Source organism: Rhinopithecus bieti, unplaced genomic scaffold (assembly GCF_001698545.2).
Source record: "Rhinopithecus bieti isolate Rb0 unplaced genomic scaffold, ASM169854v2 scaffold_51907, whole genome shotgun sequence".
NCBI classification, from domain to species: domain Eukaryota; kingdom Metazoa; phylum Chordata; class Mammalia; order Primates; family Cercopithecidae; genus Rhinopithecus; species Rhinopithecus bieti.
Genome location: NW_016820817.1, coordinates 415,808 through 435,979, shown reverse-complemented (window position 1 = coordinate 435,979; position 20,172 = coordinate 415,808).

Sequence of the window (20,172 nt, the reverse complement as noted above, 5' to 3'; positions counted from 1 at the left end):
AAGTTTGATGCCTCCTTCCTGTTATGTTCTTGATGAAAGTATGAGTTTTATACACAAATTTAATTTTTTGTTAAAAATCAATTAAATGACACATTCAAAGATAAGACTTTGAGGCGTTTTAGGAGAGAAATGAGAAGCAAGGTGCTATGCATATTGTAGTTTGGATAAATGTTGTTCATAGAGGTATAGACACTGAAAGCCTTTGCTTCACAATAGCTATGGTTCAGATGCTATAGGGCTGAAAATAATTAGTCAGGGCTGAAATTAATAAACTACATAGGAATCACTGGATTCAATTCTATTTGTTTCACAGAGGTACTTCACATTACTAGGTGACTTTGAAGGAAAGCAAGTATTTTCAGTTTTAAAATTAGAAAATTAGTGGATGTTAGGCAATCTATGAAAATTTTGAAGTAATTATTAGTAATTTCTCAATAGTAGGTAAATTCAAATGTTCATTCCCATGTTAAAAGATATGGAGGCAAAAAATAAAAACTAAAAATGATCATAGGAGTGGTGTTGGTAGAAACTGGTAATAACATTCATATCCTTTAGCATGGAGACTATCCATCTACCCACACGTTCATATATGGGAGTTGTTGATAGGTCTGATTTGTTTGATTGGTGGATGTCATTTTCCTTCTATGTTGAAATTCCTAGAAGAAATAAATGTTTTGTCAGGTGTGATGAATGCAGGGAAGGAAGAGGAAAACAAGACAACATAGATGTATCAGTTTTCTCTTGCTGTGTAATAAATTATCTTAAAGCTTAGTGGTTTAAAACAATAGCATGTGATTCTGGAGGTTGACAATTTGGGCTGAGTTCAGCTGGGCAGTTTTGATCTCCTCTTTTTCATGTGTCTTTTGCAACGCTTGGGTGAGTATGTGGGTCTTCTGGGAGTTGACAGCTGTTGGTTGAAATACCTGGACTTTCCTCCACATGGTCCCTCATCCTCTAGAAGGCTAACATGCACTTATTCAAATAGTAGTAGCAGAATTTTAAGAGAAAGTGGGGCTGCATGTGGTGGCTCACACCTGTAATCCCAGCACTTTGGGAAGCTGAGGCAGACAGATTGCTTGAGCCCAGGAGTTTGAAACCAGCCTGGGAAACATGGCAAAATCTCGTCTCTACAAAAATTACAAAAATTAACTGGTCATGGTGTCACGGGCCTATAGTCCCAGTTAGTCGGAGGCTGAGGCAGGAGGCTTGAGCCTGGGAGGCAGAGTTTGCAGTAAGCCAAGATCATGTGACTGCACTCCAGCCTGGGCAATACAGCAAGACCCTGTCTCAAAAAAGGAAAGAAAGAAAGAAAGGAGAGGAAAGAAAGAAAGGAAGAAAGAAAGAAAGAAAGAAAGAAAGAAAGAAAGAGAGAGAGAGAGAGAGAGAGAGGGAGGGAGGAAGCAAGGAAGGAAGGAAAAGAAAGAGAGGAAGGAAGGAAGAAAGGAAAGAAAAGAAGGAAGAAAGAAAGAAAGAAAGAAAGAAAGAAAGAAAAAGAAAAGAGAGAAAGAAAGAAAAGAAAAGAGAGAAAGAAAGAAAAAGAGGACACATACAAGGAAGGTATTCTAAGGATTGGTTTTGATCTCATCTTCTGTTCCTTCCACTGCATGCTACTAGAGTTTCCAAAAAACGTTAAGACCAGCTTTTTTGATGAGAGGAGCTGCAGTTACATTTCAAAGGGCAGAGATACAAAAAAGGGAGCAGAGTGGCCATTTTTCGATCAATCTACTGTCATGAACACTATTGGGAAGCTGAGGGAAGATGGTCTTGATTTGTTGTTGAAAAAACATGTGGAGAAGTAGGAAGAAATAAAAAGAGGATACAGGCAGGGAGAATGAAGGCCATCAAAGAGCAATGGCTGGTTCAAATGTGATACAAATAGCAATAGGGAACCCCAGAAGACCCTTAAGCAAGACAGAAATGTAGATGAAGCAGAGGGCATGTATAAACATCCGCAGAGTTATAGGAGACTTCTGGCTGAGGGCCCGGCAAGGTAAGTAGAGCGTTTGCATCTCTGAGTTTCTGAGTTAATGATGCCAGCAGTCTCTGGACCAGCCAAATTGTGGTGGATTTATTATTTACATTACAACTGCATTGTAAAATGAAAACATACGTCTATATTTTCAATGCTTTGAAAATATCATTGAACATGCTGTAGAATTTTATATCCAGTATCAGGATGCAATTTCCCTATCAAATAAAATTGTTGTTTGCTTTCTGTACTCTATATTATTATGGAAATTTCACAGTTTATCAGCTACACTGAAGTCGACTGAAATGAGTAGGCCACATATTATACACGCTATTTTCTTCCACCCCTCCGAATATCCTGATTCCCTTTCTATTTATGCTAATATTGTTTTATGCTAATAATATACTTTTTCTGTTTGTCTGTTTTGATGCCATACAGCCTGATTCATAGGAGAAACGCAAACGTTTAAAGCTCTCTGGTGGAAATGATAGTGTTCTGAAGTAACTCTAGCCAGGAAACATCTTGGTGGCACCCTCCAGTTTCACTTTTCTTCCTGCCTTTGTTGACGATGCATTGCTGAACCCAACAACTAAGAAGTTGCTTAGGGCCTGGTTAATTTTGCTGATTTCTGCAAAGTATGCCTGTGTTTGTTTCTACTGACCGTAAGAGTAATAGTAACTTACTGTGCAACTGGATAATGTTGGGGGAGACTCCCTTTTCCCAGAGCAATTGACCCCCTCCCCTTTTTAAAATTGCAGTGTGATACCAGCAAGTACCAAAATCCTGTTAGCACATAATGTTCTTACATTTCTAAGTTCCGGACTAACAATTTAATAGTGTGTATCTCCGCTTAATGGTTGTGATGCAGGGCAGGCAAGCCCCAAAATTTTAAGGCTTATCCTGGAGAATTCTTGGCTTTGTCCAGGAAAGATTTCAACGCAAGCTGGCGATGTTAAACAGGAATATTTATTGAACAGTAGTGCTCCTCGCGGAACAGGGCTAACTCCTAGGCAGCAGGCCTACAACCTGCAATGTTTGGGCTGTTGGCAACTGTATTTCTACCCACTTTCAATTATATGCAAATTAGGGGGTCGGTCAGTGCAATTTGAGGGGATGGGTTATTCAGAACTTTCTAGGAAAGGGGCAGTAACTTCCAGGTCATTGCCATGGAAAGGGGTGGTAACTTTCAGGTCGTTGCCATGGCATTTGTAAACCATCATAGCACTGGTGGGAGAGTCTCATTCTGACAGGCGATGAGGGCAGCTAGCTTTCTTCACCATCTGCTGGGTCCTGCAGCTTTCTTCACTTTATCCCCTTGGGACCTGGAAGTGAGTCCCGCTGGTGTCCTACCTCAGTTGCATGTTTTGAAAAATATACCGCATTAGAGCTTGGTAGCTCCTATTTTCTCTAAAAGTGATCTTCAGGTCTTGTGTCCATTTTCTCATTTTAATTTGTTGCCTTGCATTTGGCTGACTGTGGATTCTGAGCAGGAGGGAGGGATCAGCTGTCAAAGCAAGGAAAAGTATGGTGGGAGGGTCCATCCCTGGTTAGGGGTCTAGGGGCTAGTTATTTAACCCGTAAGTGTGAGAGATTTTATAAAGAAAATATTCAGAAAATATCCGCTTGTGTAAAATCATATTTAAAGAACAAATGAATGTTTCTGGTAGCATGTCTTCATTATAAAGCCACGTCAGTTAATCCTTCTGGCTGAGAGCATGACCTTTGATGCTAGTTTCCACCTCTTCCTAGCTGCGTGACTGTGGGCAAATATGTTAAACCTGTCAGTCTCAGTTTAATAATAACTCATAAGAATGTGTCAAAAGTTAAATTAAAAAGTGTATTTGGTGCACAGTGCTTGGCATACAGTAAGCACTCAGCATTGGCAACATCATTGTCACTGTTGTTGTCATCATTGTCATTAACCAGCCTCCTCACATCTATTTTCTTATGCTGGTGTTCAAGGCCAAACTCCATCAATCATATGATGTTGACTAGTAGGTGCTAGGTACATAGCCATCAACAAGTTTATGAGAAATAAGGGAATGAGTGAATGAATCTATCAATCATATTGTAATTACAGTGGTGCAGTGGTGTGTCTCTGTGTGTGTGTGTGTGTGTGTGTGTGTGTGTGTGTGTGTGTCTTTAAAAGGAGGATTCATTAGCTGAGCGTGATGGTGAGCACCTGTAGTCCCAGCTACTCAGGAGGCTGATGTGAGAGGATTGCTCGCACCCAGGAGTTCAAGCCACTGCACTACAGCCTGGGTGACAGAGCAAGATCCTGCCTCAAAAAGAATAAATAAATAAAATAAAATAAAAGGAGGATTCAACCCAAATAAGTGGATAAGTGGTTTTGATGACCTATAAATGGTGGAATGACTAGTAACAAAAAACTTTCACCAGGAATTTATTGATGTGTTTGAAAATCCTAAATGGAAAACCAGTAACAAGTATACAAAAGCAGCATAGCCTCGAGGCACCCAGGCCCTTACTTGAGTTATCTCTGTGTCATCTCCCAAGGCTGCCCCTGAGGCTCCCCCTCTGGAATTCTAGGGCTCAGAGGAGTCTGGGTGAAAACAAATGCCCTAAAGAAATATTGCAATTAATGTCTTTATAGCTTGACTCTTTTAATAATGCTTTAAAACTTGTTTGACAAAAGGGCAATGTTCATAGCTAGAGACTGAATTTCAGGCAACATATACATCACATAATTCCAGACATCTTGGACATCACAACCTCCCTGTTTTTCAGGGAAAGAATCTGAGGAAGGCTGAGCATGGTGGCCCATGCCTGTAATCCCAGCACTTTCGGAGGCCGAGGTGGGAGGATTGCTTGAACCCAAGTTCGAGATCAGCCTGGGCAATATAGTGAGACCTCATCTCTAAACAAACAAACAAACAAAAATTTAAAGTATCTGGGGATGGTGTCACATGCCTGTAGTCTCAGCTACTTGGGAGGCTGAGCGGGGGAGGATAGCTTGAGCCAGAGAGGTCAAGGCTGCAGTGATCATAGCTGCAGTGAGCTATGATCACACTACTGAACTCCAGCCTGGGTGACAGAGCAAGATCCTGTCTCAAAACAACAAAAACAACAAAGTGCCCCCCCCCCCAAAAAAAAAACACTGAGGAAAACTCTAAAATTATGAAGTACAGAAAGCATCAAGATTGTGTTCAAATCTACTGAAGTCTCTGACTTTTCACACTCTGGTCTCTAATCAGCCTCTTTTTATTTTTTTATTTTATTATTATTTTTTTTGGAGACGGAGTCTCCCTCTGTCGCCCGGTCTAATCAGCCCCTTTCCCAAGACTTCCCTGGGTGTTACCTTCTTCGGAATTGGTGCATTCTCCTTAGCGCCCCTCCTTAAACAAGCTACTCTTGCTTTTAGGGACCTCTCTCCTTTCCCTGTTTAAATCCTATCCATCTTTCAAGTTGTAAGACAAATTCTATCTCTTCTAGGATATAGTTTTCTACAACTCTCTCCCTTATTTAGATCCACAGTGTAGCATTTAATTGTTCTGTGTTAGCTTTCTCTTCCTAAGTAGGTCACGTTCTCCTTGAGGGCAAAGATTATGCTTTAGTTTCCCTTGTTTCTCACTTGGAGAGGCTGGGAGTGATAGATACATAGTAGGTGCTGATTAAATATTTGTTGATTGATTCCCTGCAAAGGGGTAGCTGCAAACTAAAGTTAAAGCACTAAACAAACCAAAGCAGTGATCTGAATCTCCCTTTGGGAAGATCCTCTTACAGGAATGGAAAAAATTCTTCAAAGAGCCTTGTCAGCTAATGTTCCTCTTTGAATGCCCTTAATTCTAATGAGATATCAGGTGGGGGTGGCGCAGGGCTGCAGGAGCACTGTTCCCCTTTCCTGTAGAGTTTGGGGTCAGCTACCAAGGACATTCCAGGGAACAGGGACTCTGGGGTACAGAGGCATGAGGGTAGGATATAAAACAAGAAAGGAAGTGAAATGCTTGTACACTCATGTCTACACACAAGAATGTGTAATGCACGTCTTTTACCCACAAACCGGAATGAAGAGAGGTTTGATCCTGCAGCTAGAAAATAAGAGAGAGAGAGAGAGAGAGAGAGAGAGAGAGAGAAAGAGAGCGAGCGCCCTGAGGCTCTTTGGGGTTAATAATATTCTCTAACGCTGGGGAGGGGAGAGCTGATAAAAAGTGCTTGTTTGCACTTAGCAGCACGAAAGGTGACTGAGAATTAGCCTAAGCCTCTGTGCCTAGCCTCTTTATAATGTACTGAAAGTTTCATAGCACTATGCAGGGCAGAGACTGGGCAGGGTACAATTCTTTACAAGACGAAAGCTTTGGGGCTGTAAGGAAAGGGAAAGGAATGAATGAGAGGCACACTAACAGGGTTGGGATAAATGGGTGCAGGAAGAGAAAAGCTGCTTCTTCCTCTTCTCTGCAGAGATTGAGGATGAGTGGATGGAGGGCTGTGTGAGCACACACACTTCAGAACCTGATGACGGGTAGTGGCTGAGGCCACACATACAAACATGAAAACCACTGCCATGAGTTGATACAGATGCATTTATGATAGCTCAGCAATCTTACTATAAATAGGAAACAGTAGAGGCCATTTATTGTTCTGGAATTGGAGGCATGAGCTCACTGTCTTGCTTGAGATATTCGAACCAACATCATTTATTCATCTAAATATTCAGTAAAAGTGGAAAGTCAAGGATTCTCAGGTTATGGAAATCAGTGATATTCTCCAACAGAAATAGATATCGACTCTAGTCTTAGAGATGCTGATGAAAAAGTCAAATGATTTGGTGGTCCATTGGCTAACTTTTAGCAAGGTTGCTTATAAAGAATGTCAATTGCTTATCTATCAGGTGGGGTGGTCCCTAATGTGGGTGTCGCCATCCTTAAGTGGAATTTTAATTTCCACTCTGGGTCCAAAATATTTCCTTTTGTAAAATAATTCCTTTGAAGTGATAATGGAACATATGAAACACACACACACACACACACACACACACACACACACTCTTCATCTCTCCTCTTGGATCTTTGACATTTGCTTCTGCTTAAAATCTCTCAGGATGGTTTCTGGATCTCTTTTTAAGGAGCGTTTTTCCCTCTGCACATGAGGCTTAACCACAGGTTCTTAAATATTGTAAAACCACCCATGTCCCATAGGCACAGCTGGGAAGACTGTTGGGTGATTCTAAGAAAGGAAAAGCAGGCGAGGAGAAGAGGTTAGGACATTCTTGATGGGAAAAAAGCCATAACCAATGTCTAGATGGTTGAATGTGCCATAAGCTGCCTGCTATTACCCTGGGTTCCCAGGGGATATTCATAGCACAGAATATTCCAGGCAAAGTACTAGTTTGGTTTCACCCTTGCTCTGCTTGGCAGTCCAGCAGTGCATGTGTAGGGGAGGCCTCTCCAGCAGAAGCCACTTTCAGATGTGACTTTTCCTCACTACTTACATTGAGAAAGAAGAGGGCAGAGTAGAGTAGGTTGGAAATCTAAGAGCACAGTGCTCAGAGGAGAGATGGTGGGAGAGAGAACCCAGCCCCAGTCACTATCCTTTATGACTTCCAGGGTCCGCTAGTGCCACAGTTCTCAAGTGTGCTCTAGGGGGCGGAGGGGGGTCCTCTGGAGGTCCCTTATGACTTCCGGAGTTCACTAGTGCCACAGTTCAGTTAGGGACCCTCTCAGGGAATGTGTGAGGCCATCCCTTTTCCAACTGCGTAGTCATGTGAAGCTGAATTTTCTTTAGATATACCACTAAGACAACATATTGCGACAAAGTGAATGCAGAAGTGGATATGAGAATCTAGCTGCCTTTTCTTAACATAGGTGTTAAAGAGACTTGCAAAAATGCAAAATAATGTTACTCTTCTCATAAATTTTTTGCTTTGGAAAATACAGTTTTAAAGTAGAATAAAATGCTATTTATGTTATCTATGTGTTATGTACCTTAGCATGTAATGGGTTTATTGTTCTTTTAAAATAAATGTCTACATGAATGTTTAAAGTTTTCTTACTCTTTTAATTTCCTTTCCTTCCTTCCTTCCTTCCTTTCTTTTTCTTTTCTTTCTCTTTCTTTCTTTTTTCTTTTTCCTTTTCTTTTCTTTCTCTCTCTCTCTTTCCTTCCTTCCTTCCTTCCTTCCTTTCTTTCTTTCTTTCTTTCTTTCTTTCTTTCTTTCTTTCTTTCTTTCTTTCTTTCTTTCTCTCTCTCTCTTTCCTTTCCTTTCCTTTCCTTTCCTTTCCTTTCCTTTCCTTTCCTTTCCCTTCTTTTCTTTTCTTTCTTGACAGAGTCTTGCTCTGTTGCCCAGACTGGAGTGTAGTGGTACAATCTCGGCTCACTGCAGCTTCTTCCTTCCAGGTTTAAGCAATTCTCCTGCCTCAGCCTCCTGAGAAACTGGGATTACAGACCCCAGTCACCATGCTTGGCTAATTTTTGTATTTTTTGTAGAGACAGGGTTTCACCATGTTGGCCAGGCTGATCTCAAACTCCTGACCTCAAGTGATCCGCCCGCCTTGGCTTCTCAAAGTGCTGGAATTAACAGGCGTGAGCCATTTTAATTTTGAATATTGTCACTAATAATCTACATAAATAAAAGCTCTTTGGGGTTCCCAATAATCGCTGAGTGTAAAGGGGCCCTGAGACTCGAGTTTGAAACCTCTACCTAAGGAAGAGCTTACAAATTCAAAACCATGGCAGGAATGGTGATCCTTAGAGAAGATGGATTCATTCTAGGGACATGTTAACTGTAAAAAGATCGACTCTTCCTCTCTGAACCAACAGTCTGTGTCTACTCCCAAGTGCAAGTGTCCTGAGAGAGGTACGGCTGCATGCCTGCCAGGGAGTTTCCTTCCTTTACTTCACAGCACTTCTTGATCACAACATTTTCTTCCTTATTGACTCGAACACAAGGACACCACCTACCTCATGTCTTCCTTCTTCCTGTGGATGTCCAGATGAAGCACTCCACACTCCTTTGAGCGAGTTTAACAAGGAAGATGTGTGCTTAGTCCAAAGGTTTAATCAAGAAATGAAAGCAGAGACAATAAAGTTTTGGTCTTGGTTCTCCTGTTGGCTTCAGAATGAACATAATTAAGATGATCAACGATCAACTCAGGCCTGAAAAATGAATAACTGTCGGTCGTGTTGCCATGAAGTTACGAAGAAAAAGAGCTCTTCAGAGGTATACATGTTCCTGGCCACTGTGCTTCTTAGGGTGGAGTTAGAGGACTCCCTGCCCTCCTTGCCTGCGAAGGAGGAGGTGCGGCCACACAGATAAAGCTGGTCTGAAAAGAGCATGACTTTGTTTGTTCTGGGGCCAGGTGAGCTTGCAAATCCACAAACTCAGGATCTGGCTGACTTAACCACCTAGCACAGGTGTCTCTGGAAAAAGCTGGCCACCACCCCTGGGTAGATCCTTTCACCAGTTAGCAGAAAGGGAGGCGCTGAGTCAACATCACCAAATTATTTTTCCTGAATTTCCCAATTAGATACTTTAGTCTTTCTTTGCTGGCAAGGAGTGAGAATGTGCAGACAGGCAAAGCGTGTTAATGCTGATGCAGCCCCCTCTGCTTGGAAGGAGGCTCAGGAATTAGGTACAAGTCTTATTGCCAAGCACATGCCTTCATTTGTCCAAGGGCCACTGAGTGCCTATATGTGGCACTGACCTAGTTACGGCTTCTGAAAGAACCTGTCTTGAGCAGGGAGCTTGAACTGGGCACTGGAGGAGCTAGGAGGCAAAGGACCAGCCTGTTCACTGGCTAGAGAAGTCCAAGGCTGATATCAGAGATCACATGATAAACACCAGGCAAGAGGGCTAAGAGATGGGCATCAAGGTCAGCCCTGGAGCCATGAGCTCCTTACATATGTGAGGAACTAGAAAGGGGTGGTGTTCCAGACAGTTGTCTTGCTCCCTGGCTTCCACACTCGCAGCCTACCTCTGGGAGCCAGCGGGGTGTTTTGTACACAGATGAGTAAGATTTGCTAACAGGGCCAAGGATAGAGTGATCAGAGTTGTGTTTCACAAAGATAATTTGTTAGGTGCCTACTACATGCTAGATGCAGGTACTAATCCAATATTGTACCTGGGTTGCTAAGACTGCAACTTCCCAAGACCCCTCCCTTTCTGGGGGACAGAGTTAGGGCACTTCGTAATCTTCCTCAGCATCCATGGTAACTTGGCTGCTGCCATTGCTTTGGTTGCAGCTGTGGCTGACCCTAAGCTTCTTTGATGTGGATGTTCTGCTCTGTTCTTCCTGTACTTCTGTTTCTTGTGTGGCTGCCTTTCCTCATGGCCAGTCCTCTTTTACGCACCACTACTTTAGGTCCAGCATTCTTTTTTATTTTTTATTGAGATGGTGTCTGGCTCTATCACCCAGGCTGGAGTGCAGTGGTATGATCTTGACTCACTGCAACCTCCATCTCCTGGGTTCAAGCAATTCTCCTGCCTCAGCCTCCTGAGTAGCTGGAATTACAGGTGTCCACCACCATGCCAAGCTAATTTTTGTATTTTTAGTAGAGACGGGATTTCACCATGTTGGCCAGGCTGGTCTTAAACTCCTGATCTCAGGTGATCCACCTGCCTCAGCCTCCCAAAGTGCTGGGATTACAGGAGTGAGCCACCATGTCAGGTCATGGTCCAGCATTCTCAAAGCTGGAGGGTGTCCCTCCTCATTCCAACTAATTGCAACTCTTGGGCGATCAAAGAGTCTTGCTTATTGTGTTTGGTAGTGGTTTCTGCCGAGACACTTGGAGAATGGGTTCTCCAGAATCAGAGCAGCTGGGTTTGTAAAGGGCAATTTTTGATGGCACAGCGACTTGCTGAGGGAACAGCAAGAATTCTTGAATTCTTCACTCACTCTGAACCAGGGTCTGAAGGTGGATCATGTGTACAGTGATCACATAATTTGTGGTCCGAGCTGAGATAATTCTGAGAATGAATGGAAGTGCTATGAATAATGACACCAGTGCAATAGGGGTCCCTGAGATTGCCGTTCTGTTCTTCCTCACGCGTGCCTGATCTTTTTAGGGGTAGTGTTCAGTGATTAGTCTGACAGTTTCTTCTTCCTTTTTCTTTTTTTGGTTTAAAGACAGAGTCTCACTCTGTCACCTAGCCTGGATTGCAGCGACACAATTATAGCTCACTGCAGTCTTGAATTCCTGAGCTCAAGCAATCCTCCCATCTCAGCCTCCTGAGTACTTGGGACTACAGGCAAGCCACCACCACACTCAGCTAACTTTTAACAATTTTTTGTAGAGATGGGATCCTGCTATGTTGCCCAGGGTGGTCTTGAACACTTGAGGACTGAGCTCAAGCAATCCTCCCACCATGGCCTTTCAAAGTGCTAGGATTATAGGTGTGAGCCACAGCACTCAGCCTGACAGTTTTCTTATTTTCTCCCACGAAAACCTAGGAAGTTCTCATGTGAATCCCATGCCTGCTGAACTGCTCAGATAAAATAAAAATAGTAGCTAACATTTATATAGCACTTACCGTATGTTAAACACTGTTCTGTGTGTTTTGCATTTGTTAACTTATTCAATCGTCCCAATCCCATGAGATTGGTATTCTATTTTTGTTTCCATTTTACAGATGGAAAAATAGGAACACAGAGGTTAAACAGCTTGTCTAAGCAGCAGAGCCAGGATTTGAACCTAAGAGGCTCCAGAGCCTGTGCATATGAACACTGCACTGTGCTGCCTCTACCCTGCAGCCTTATAATTTAGTTCCAACGAACATTTATCGAGGACCTGCTACGTGCCTGGATGTGTGCTGGGTACTAGTGGTGCCAAGTCTAATGGACATGATGCCTTCTATGGTTCAGTTCCCTATCAGGGAAGATGAATGAGGCCTGCCCTTGTACTGGGAAAATAATCTCTAGGGTGTCCTGTGGGCAGGGCCAGCTATACCATCATGCAACATGCAGATTTATATTCAGTTCACAGGTTATCGTATTTGGATGGCTACTGCTGAATCACCTTAGTTCTCAGTTCTCAGACTTCTGCGTTATGGGTTGTCCTTTGAACCCATAATTAAAATCTTTCAATCAGAGGAATTGCTCCCAAAGCAATGTGTACTATTTATGAAACTACCAAGGGAATGTTCTCAGTAGACAAGGAAGGTTAATGAGAGCACACTGGTGGCTTCATTTGTGACTGCCTCTTGGCAACCCCATGCTGTTACCCCCATCTTGTTTTAGAGGTACACCAAACATCTTGTTTTGGGGACTTTGCAGAAAGAAGAGGGGAGCAGACTCTCCAGGGACAACAGTTTTACAATTTATTTCCTTAAGAAGTATGATGTATAGGATGGTGATGTGCAATTCTGACTACCTTAGTATGGTTTCTTCTAAGAATTCATGATGTTGAAACACAGGCGTTTGAATAAAACAAGGGGAAGGTTTTCATCTTGGCGAGGTACAAGAGCTGTTTTGTTTTTGTTTTTGTTTTTTTTTTGGCGTGACCACGTGTGTGAGAAACAGAGCACTTATTGTTCAACATATCAGGGCTCTGTGCAGGTCAAGGAAATGCTGATGAAGTACTTATGCTCAGTGGAGGGGTGAGGAGTGGGAGGTCCTCATGAGATGGGTTTATTTAGCCTGCCCTTCGAGACAGCCTTCCAACCGTGTAAAGGCGATGGTGTATGTGTGCATGGCTGTGTGTTTAAGATTAGAAAAATTACAGAAATGAACAAGAAGCCCTCGTGCCCTGACTGTCCCTAGTTCATGGTATTGTTTGCCTGCTTCGGTTCACATTGTGCTGCACTATGTACAAAGCGCACGAACATACCCTGTCTCATCCGAGATTGTTTTATTTGAAAAACTTTGAAGGAAGTTAGGATGTTAAAACAGTGTGTTTCCAAATAGGGCATTTCTCAAGCATGGCTTTCCCTAAATGAAGGAGTATGCAGTGTGTTGAAGCTAACTTGTTATCAAACCAAATTGATCATTGTTCATTGAGTGCCCATCTGATGAGGGTCCGTGTATTGAGCACTCGGTAGGGGTTGGGGATTGGCTAGTGATTAAATGGATCATACCACCTTATACTGACTCACGGAGGTGGGTGATCATTAGCCATTTTACAGATGGGGAGAGTGAGACTCAGAGAGAGTAGACAACTTTTTCTAAAGTAGTAGAACCAGGATCCAAGCCCAAGCTGGTCAGGCAGCAAAAACTAGACATGGGACTACCATGTTTTCTCCTGCACATGCTGAAGGGACCTTTAGATGAAGTTCCCACAGATAGGTTCACATTCAAGTTAATGAACTTTACACCTGGGATTGGAAATTCCTAGAGAATCAGGTAAAGTGTGTGTGTGTGTGTGTGTGTGTGTGTGTGTGTGTGTGTGAAAGAGAGACATACATTTGCTAATACAGATTAAACATAGTCATAAATCTTAATAGATTTATTCTCCACACTTTATTTTTTTTATTTTATTTTTGAGGCAAGGTCTAACTCTGTCGCCCAGGCTGGAGTGAAGTGGTGTGATCATGGCTCATTGCAACATCGACCACCCCAGGCTCAGGAGATCCTCCTTAGTAGCAAGGACTACAGATGGGCACCATTAAGCCCAGCTAATTTTTTTATTTTTTATTGTAGAGACAAAGTTTTGCCATACAGCCTAGGCTGGTCTTCAACTCCTAGGCTCAAGCAACTCTCCCGCCTTGGCCTCCCAAAGCGTTAGAATTACAGGCATGAACCATCTCACCTGGGCCTCCACAGTTTATTATAACATTTTTCATATGGACAACAAAGTTGAATGAATTATATAGTGAACACATATACAATGGAGTGTCTGCTATTAATATTATACTAAAGCAATTTTTATCTAGCTATTATCAATCATCTGTTTATCTCTCCAATTTGTCTATTCATCTATCCATCTATGAGTCTATGTTTTTGATGCATTTCAAAGTAAACTGCAGACATCAATACACTTAACCCTAAGTACTTCAGAATGCACGTATATAACTAAAGTTTAATATATGTTTACAGTTTTTTTTTTTTCTTTTGATGTGGGATGTACATGCAATGAAATGCACCGGTCTTGAGTACATATTTACAGAGTTTTGATAAGTACTGTGTAACTCAAAATTCTCTCAAGATATAAAATGTAACTATCACCCCAGAAGGTTCCCTCACACCCTTTCCCAGTCAATTTCTGCCTCTCTCCAGCCCCACCCCTCCAGAGACAACCACTGTTCTGACTTTTCTACCAATGACTCTTTTGTGTGAGGCTTCTTCCACTTAGCATAACGTTTTGACATTTATCCATATTGCTGTGGGTAATGTTGTTTGTTCCTGTTACTTGCTGATTGATATTTCATTGTATGAATATTCTATAGTTTGTTTATTCATTTTTTTGTTGATGGACTTTTCTAGTTTTGGATTTCATAGATAAAGCTGTTCTGAATATTATTGCATAAATCTTTTTGTAAATATATGTTTTTGTTGCTCTGGGTAAATGCCAAGAAGTAGAATTGTTGGGACAAAGGGTAGATATATGTTTATTTGTATAAGTAACTATCAAAACTTGTCACAGTGGCTCCGCCTTTCCATTCCCACCAACAATGTATGGTATTGCTCCATGCCCCTGTCGGTGTTTAGAGTTGTCTGTCCTTTTTAATTTAGCCATTCTGGTAGGTGTCTAGGTAGAAAATTGATGTTGATGACAATGGCAATAGTTATGATAGAGTGATAGATACCTCTCTGTAGCAAATTGCTGTTGATATTCCTTAGATTTCACTTGGAAGCTCATCATTTTGGCTATTGGGTCTGCTCTTAACTCTCTAAGTACCCACTCTAATGTTTTCTGATTGACAGATGGAAGTGCTCCCGGGCAGTACTGATTTTCAGGCTAATGCTCCTACTACAATCAGCTCACTTAGGGCTTCTTTGTCAGTCTGGATGCTCAGCTTTAACCCTTTGACAGTTCTTCGCTTTACTTCTTTGTCAGACAAACTTCTTAAGCCAGATTGCAATTTCTCTTCTTTTTCAGAGTTTTCACCTGGCAAAACGTTGATGATTTAAACGTCAAAAGAGGCAGACTCCAAATAAAATGCTGAACAAACAATTTTGAGGACTTAGACCTTTCTTTTCTGCCATTACTACTTCTCAAGCTTCTTCTGATTCCCAGAGAATGGGATGGAAAAAATGAGGTAGGGGTTGGAAGGACGGGCCTCTGCTCTTATGTGTGCAACTATGCCTCTGGGTCTCTTCATTCGTGTTGATTGAGTGCCTTGAATTTCTGGGGCCTCAGTTTCCTCACTTGTAGAACAGGGAGGCTGGAAGAAATGACATTTAGGACTTTCTGTCTTTCTGAAATTTCAAAACTAACTTTCTATGTTGTTAGAAGTTAAGAAATTTCTTAAAGCTTGGAGGTGAAGATATTGCTTTAAAAAATTGTAAGTAATTCTTTAATATTTCCTACACCTTCTCCAATGGCTTAATAATAACCTGATATATTCATGGAAACAGGTCTCACTTTTATATTTTGATTTAAGGGTTTCCTTAATTATGCCATTTACTATTTTCAGATGCTGCAGTTTCACTCCGGTAGGATTCAGTCTCAAACTGCAGAGGTACTGGGTAAGCTGGTATTTATTTTACATTTGTTCTGGGATTCTTTCAGACAGACTGGATGTTTGCACTAGACTCATTGACTTTTTCCCCACCAGTTACATTGTCATTCTATGCTATTCAGTTGTATTTTATAATTGGGTAGTTGCAGTAATGAGAAAGAAAAGTATGAGAAATGATGTTCAGGTGGGCTGCAGTACTCTGTCTGTAGGCAATCATTGTGAAGCAGGAAGGAAGGGGATGGGAATAGCTAGAGAGAATTGGCTTAAGGGGAAATAGCCCAAATCTCAGTTAAAACAAGATAAGGGTGGAAGAGATAGAATCTCCTGATAAAGGTGTGTTCCCTTGCACTGCCGCTAATGCGCAGGAGCATTAAATGTGCAGGAGATTTTCTGGGGTTGTTATTCCCTACAGTCTCAGGAAGAGAAAGTATCCCGGTCACAGAGGAAACCTTCGACTACAGACAAACCACAGTCCCCAAATCCTCTCAAGCTATAAGGTTTCAAGCACAAAATTATTGAGCAAACACACCAGGTGCCTCTCTGCATTGATTGTGATTTTTGGTGCTAAACAGAGAGCACTGCAGATGATGCTGAAGGTCAAATGAAGGTGGAGAAACCGCAAAACAGCACGACACACCACCCAACTGCAAGCTAATTGGGAAGGAAATGGTTTCAAACTGACAGACTGTGGCCTGATAACCAAAATCTCATAGGGACAAAAGGTTCGTGTCATTTAAAGGGGTAGCTTTGCCTATTTAAATTGTGCAAACAAAAGAAATGAAAACCCCCTCCTGGGATGGGAAGTTCTATTAGCAGATATTACCATCCTTGCTTTTATGCCCTCCTGTGTCACAAGCCCTGAACATGTGCTGCGTGTCCTCAGGCATTCATTGGTTAATTTACTTATTCAAAGTAAGGCAACAACAACAAAAAAGCAACAGAAAAACCCCAAACAAATTACATACTGGGGCACAGACAGCATTAAGATGCAGTGCACAATTTTGATATGTGGGCTTTTAAAAGAAATGTGTTTGGTCTGAAATTGTACATATGTTAAACTCTGGAGAAAGTAAGACGCCTCCTACAGTGGTTCTTCTGGGAATTAAAAAAAAAAAAATTCTTTGAAGGTATGACTGTATTGAGAACCAGGGGTATTTGATATATAATATCAGGTACTCCATTGTGGCCAACAACAGTCAGTTTGGACTTGACTTTAATCAATGTTCCAGTAAAAGCACAAGAGAAGGCCAATTTTTCTATCATATGGATATGGTAGAAGTTAATTATATACTTAATTGTATCCTTTGGTTTTGAAGTTTTTATGGAATTACTTCCAAAATAACCTTGTGTAATATATTCCCTTATATTTTAAAGCTGAGTTGTAATGAGTGAAATAATACAAAATAATTAATATTTTAAACTTTGCATTCAGTTGAGTCTTCAAAAGAAACCATTTGACAAGCTATGATGACAATACTTTGGGGTTGACAAGGCCTACATTTTGCTAATGGGAATATTAAAGTGTAGAAAGATTAATGAACATATTCATGTCATAAAAGAAGCTGAGGTAGGGTTCCAACCAACCTTTTTCTCTTGTCTCAAAGATTAATTAATGAGTTTTTTTCTGTCATGGACTCTGATAGTACCCATGTATTTTGTGTATCTTAAGGTACTTATTCGTTCAGCATCTGTGACATCATAATATGTAACTGTGGTTTGATGACAAGTACTTGTGTTTAAAAGAAATAAATATGAGCTAGAGTAAGAAAATTGTAAATTCACAGTTACTTCCCATTTTATGCTTCCGAATGGAACATTCTTTCCAGAACAATGCTACTACTAATACTAATAAAAACAACCTTAAAGTAAAAAAAAGACTTGTTGCTATTGTAAAAAAAAATTGACACAATTTCCTTTGTGATTTATCTTTATTACATAATCATTGCTTCACAAGATTTCCCAAACTTGAGAGCATTAGACTCAAGAAACCCAAAGTAACCTGTAATATTTATTGTATTTAAAGGACTTTCCCATCCAGTTTAGCAGGCATGACAGGTCCATGGCACTTATATGACAGCTCTGGTCCATTTGAAGTTGTCAATTGACTTACAGAACATTTAGAAACATACCAGTGATTGGTAAGTAAGCTTTTCTTAGGTAGCTATGATTTGGATGGCTGGCATGTGAATGCTAGCATTCCCATGAGAAATACGGGTTACTAGGCAAATTGAGTTTTATTAAACTCTGAACTCTGAGATGAGTACCAACTCTACATGCAAAAAAATAGTTATTTGAGGGAAAACTTTCCTGTCCTAAATTTCTCTCCTACCAATTTATCATAGTAGCAGAAATGACCAGTATTCACAGCCATTTCTTTGGTTTAAGGCTCTCTGTCCAGAAGGTCTCTATTAAAATGCAAATATGTTACTCAGAAAGGGCTACTCATCAATCCATTTGCACTTCAGGAAGGATTAGTTTATTAGATCAGAGGAAAGAAAATAAGACCCCAAGGAACAGGAGATAGAAGGCCTAGTCTGATTGGAAAAGAGCCTGGGTAAAGTATTTTCAATAGGCCCTTTGCTGTCTTGACTATGGGGCCTTTGTGAATTTATCTTCTATTGCTTTAAATACACCTTTGCTGCCATTGAAATTCAATGGCATTCAACTCTGCCTCAACTGTCCACTTCAATTCTTATCTTTTCTCTGCAGTATTTTTGAGCTACCTAGAAAGAAGTAAGCTCTCCTCCATCTGATTTCCTCATGTTCATTACCTGTATCATTCATTAGTCAAATCTTGTCTTTGGGCTGGTGTGATGGCTCATGCCTGTAATCCCAGCACTTTGGGAAGCAGAGCTGGGAGGATCTCTTGAAGACAGGAGTTCAGGGTTGCTGTGAGCTGATTGTGTCACTCCAGCATGGTTGACATAGCGAGACCCTGCCACTAAAAAAAAAAAAAAAAAAAAAAAAAAAAAAGAGAGACAGGTGCAGTGGCTCATGCCTGTAATCACAGTGCTTTTGGAGGCTGGTGCTGGAGGAGCACTTGAGCCCAGGAGTTTGAGGCCAGCCAGGGCAACATAGTGAGACTCTTGGCCCTATTTTTTTAAAAATTTAAAAAACGAAAAAAGTAAAAAAGAAAAAAAAAAAAAGAAAAAAAAAACCTTGTCTTTGTTGTAGACATTTTTTCGTTTGTATGCGTCTTATTCACCAACTTTATAGTCAGCTCCCAGAGTGCTCAGGAACCAAATTAGTGATCTGAGGGAAGAGAGAGGCTAACTTGGGTGAGAGTGGAGAGCAGTGACTGCTGCCTGTTCCTGAAGTATCCTGGGTTCTGTCATAATGCTTTTACCTGGATTCTTCCCTTTACCTCTTTCCTTTGGATTAGTGACTTTCTGGCTTTGGTTTTGTTTTTAATGTTCAGGTAGTCCTTAACCCCTTGATCCAGAGGCCACACACACTGTTACTTGTCAAGGCCTGAATCACTGCAGAGCCATTTTGCTAGTAGGGTGGCTGTTCCTTCATTCTGGTAGGCAGGTCTGTGCAATGAATGGATGCAGGTATGAGTACCACTCTGGGAATCACTATACCTCTTGCTCCTTGGTCATGTAAAGGGGTATTCTGGCTCTAGCAGGACACTAGGTATCAGGTTCTGGCTTGCAGGTCAATGCTGTGACAGAATCATGTCATTGGAAAATAATCCAACTTCTGGTTAGCAGGTATAGTGACTCAACCAACCCAAGGCCTGGTTAAAAAAAAAAAAAAAGTGAAGAATAGGGACCAGGAGACAGGAAGATCAGTCAGCTGGTTACAAAATTCTGGGGTGCAATAAGCTTTGATAGGAAGCCTGTGTTGTCGATGCATTGTTTTTAAAATTTCTTACCTGGGTCATGTGGCCATGGCCCTCTTCAGCTGATTATATAGTAATCTGTTGATACCTTATACTTCTTGATATTCTGTTAGATCACTCAAGATTGTTTGGTTGCATGCAAGACAATGACTTGGGTAACCTAACTAAAGAGAACATTTAAGGGCTTTGTAAATAAAAAGCTAGGATAAAATTTTAGATGCAGCTTAATCCAAGACTCCAAATGCCATTAGAACCATGTCTCTCCCATTTTCACTTCTCCTCTCTTCTGGGTTGATGTTATTCTCAGGCCCAAAGATAAACACCATCAGTGTCTGGCTTATGTGGTTCTTACAGCACATGGTTGTGTAGCAGAAGGAAAATACTCTTTGTCACTCTCTCACTCTTCATAGCAATCCCTAGAAAGGGCTCTCATTGGTCTTACTTGGGTCACATAGTTGTCTATGCAGATAGGCCAGCCTGACTTGCAGGTCTACCATTTGCTGAGGACAGTGTTTTCTTTTTATTGACAACCCTGCCAGAACTGCAGGGAAGAGGGAAGAGGCAAGATTAAATAGGCAGCTGCTATTTTATGAGAGGAGAAAAAATTACTGTGGGTGAACACACTTCCCTCATTCATTAATTTGAGGCAAAGAATCTGAAGGGTTAGCCCATTGGAAAGAGCAGTAAGACTTGTCTGAAGTCAAAAAGCAAGTGAGTGCCAAGGGCCCCTGACACTTTGCCCAGGGCCAGCTCAGGATGAGGACAGATAGCTTGGGGCTGGAGAGGCTG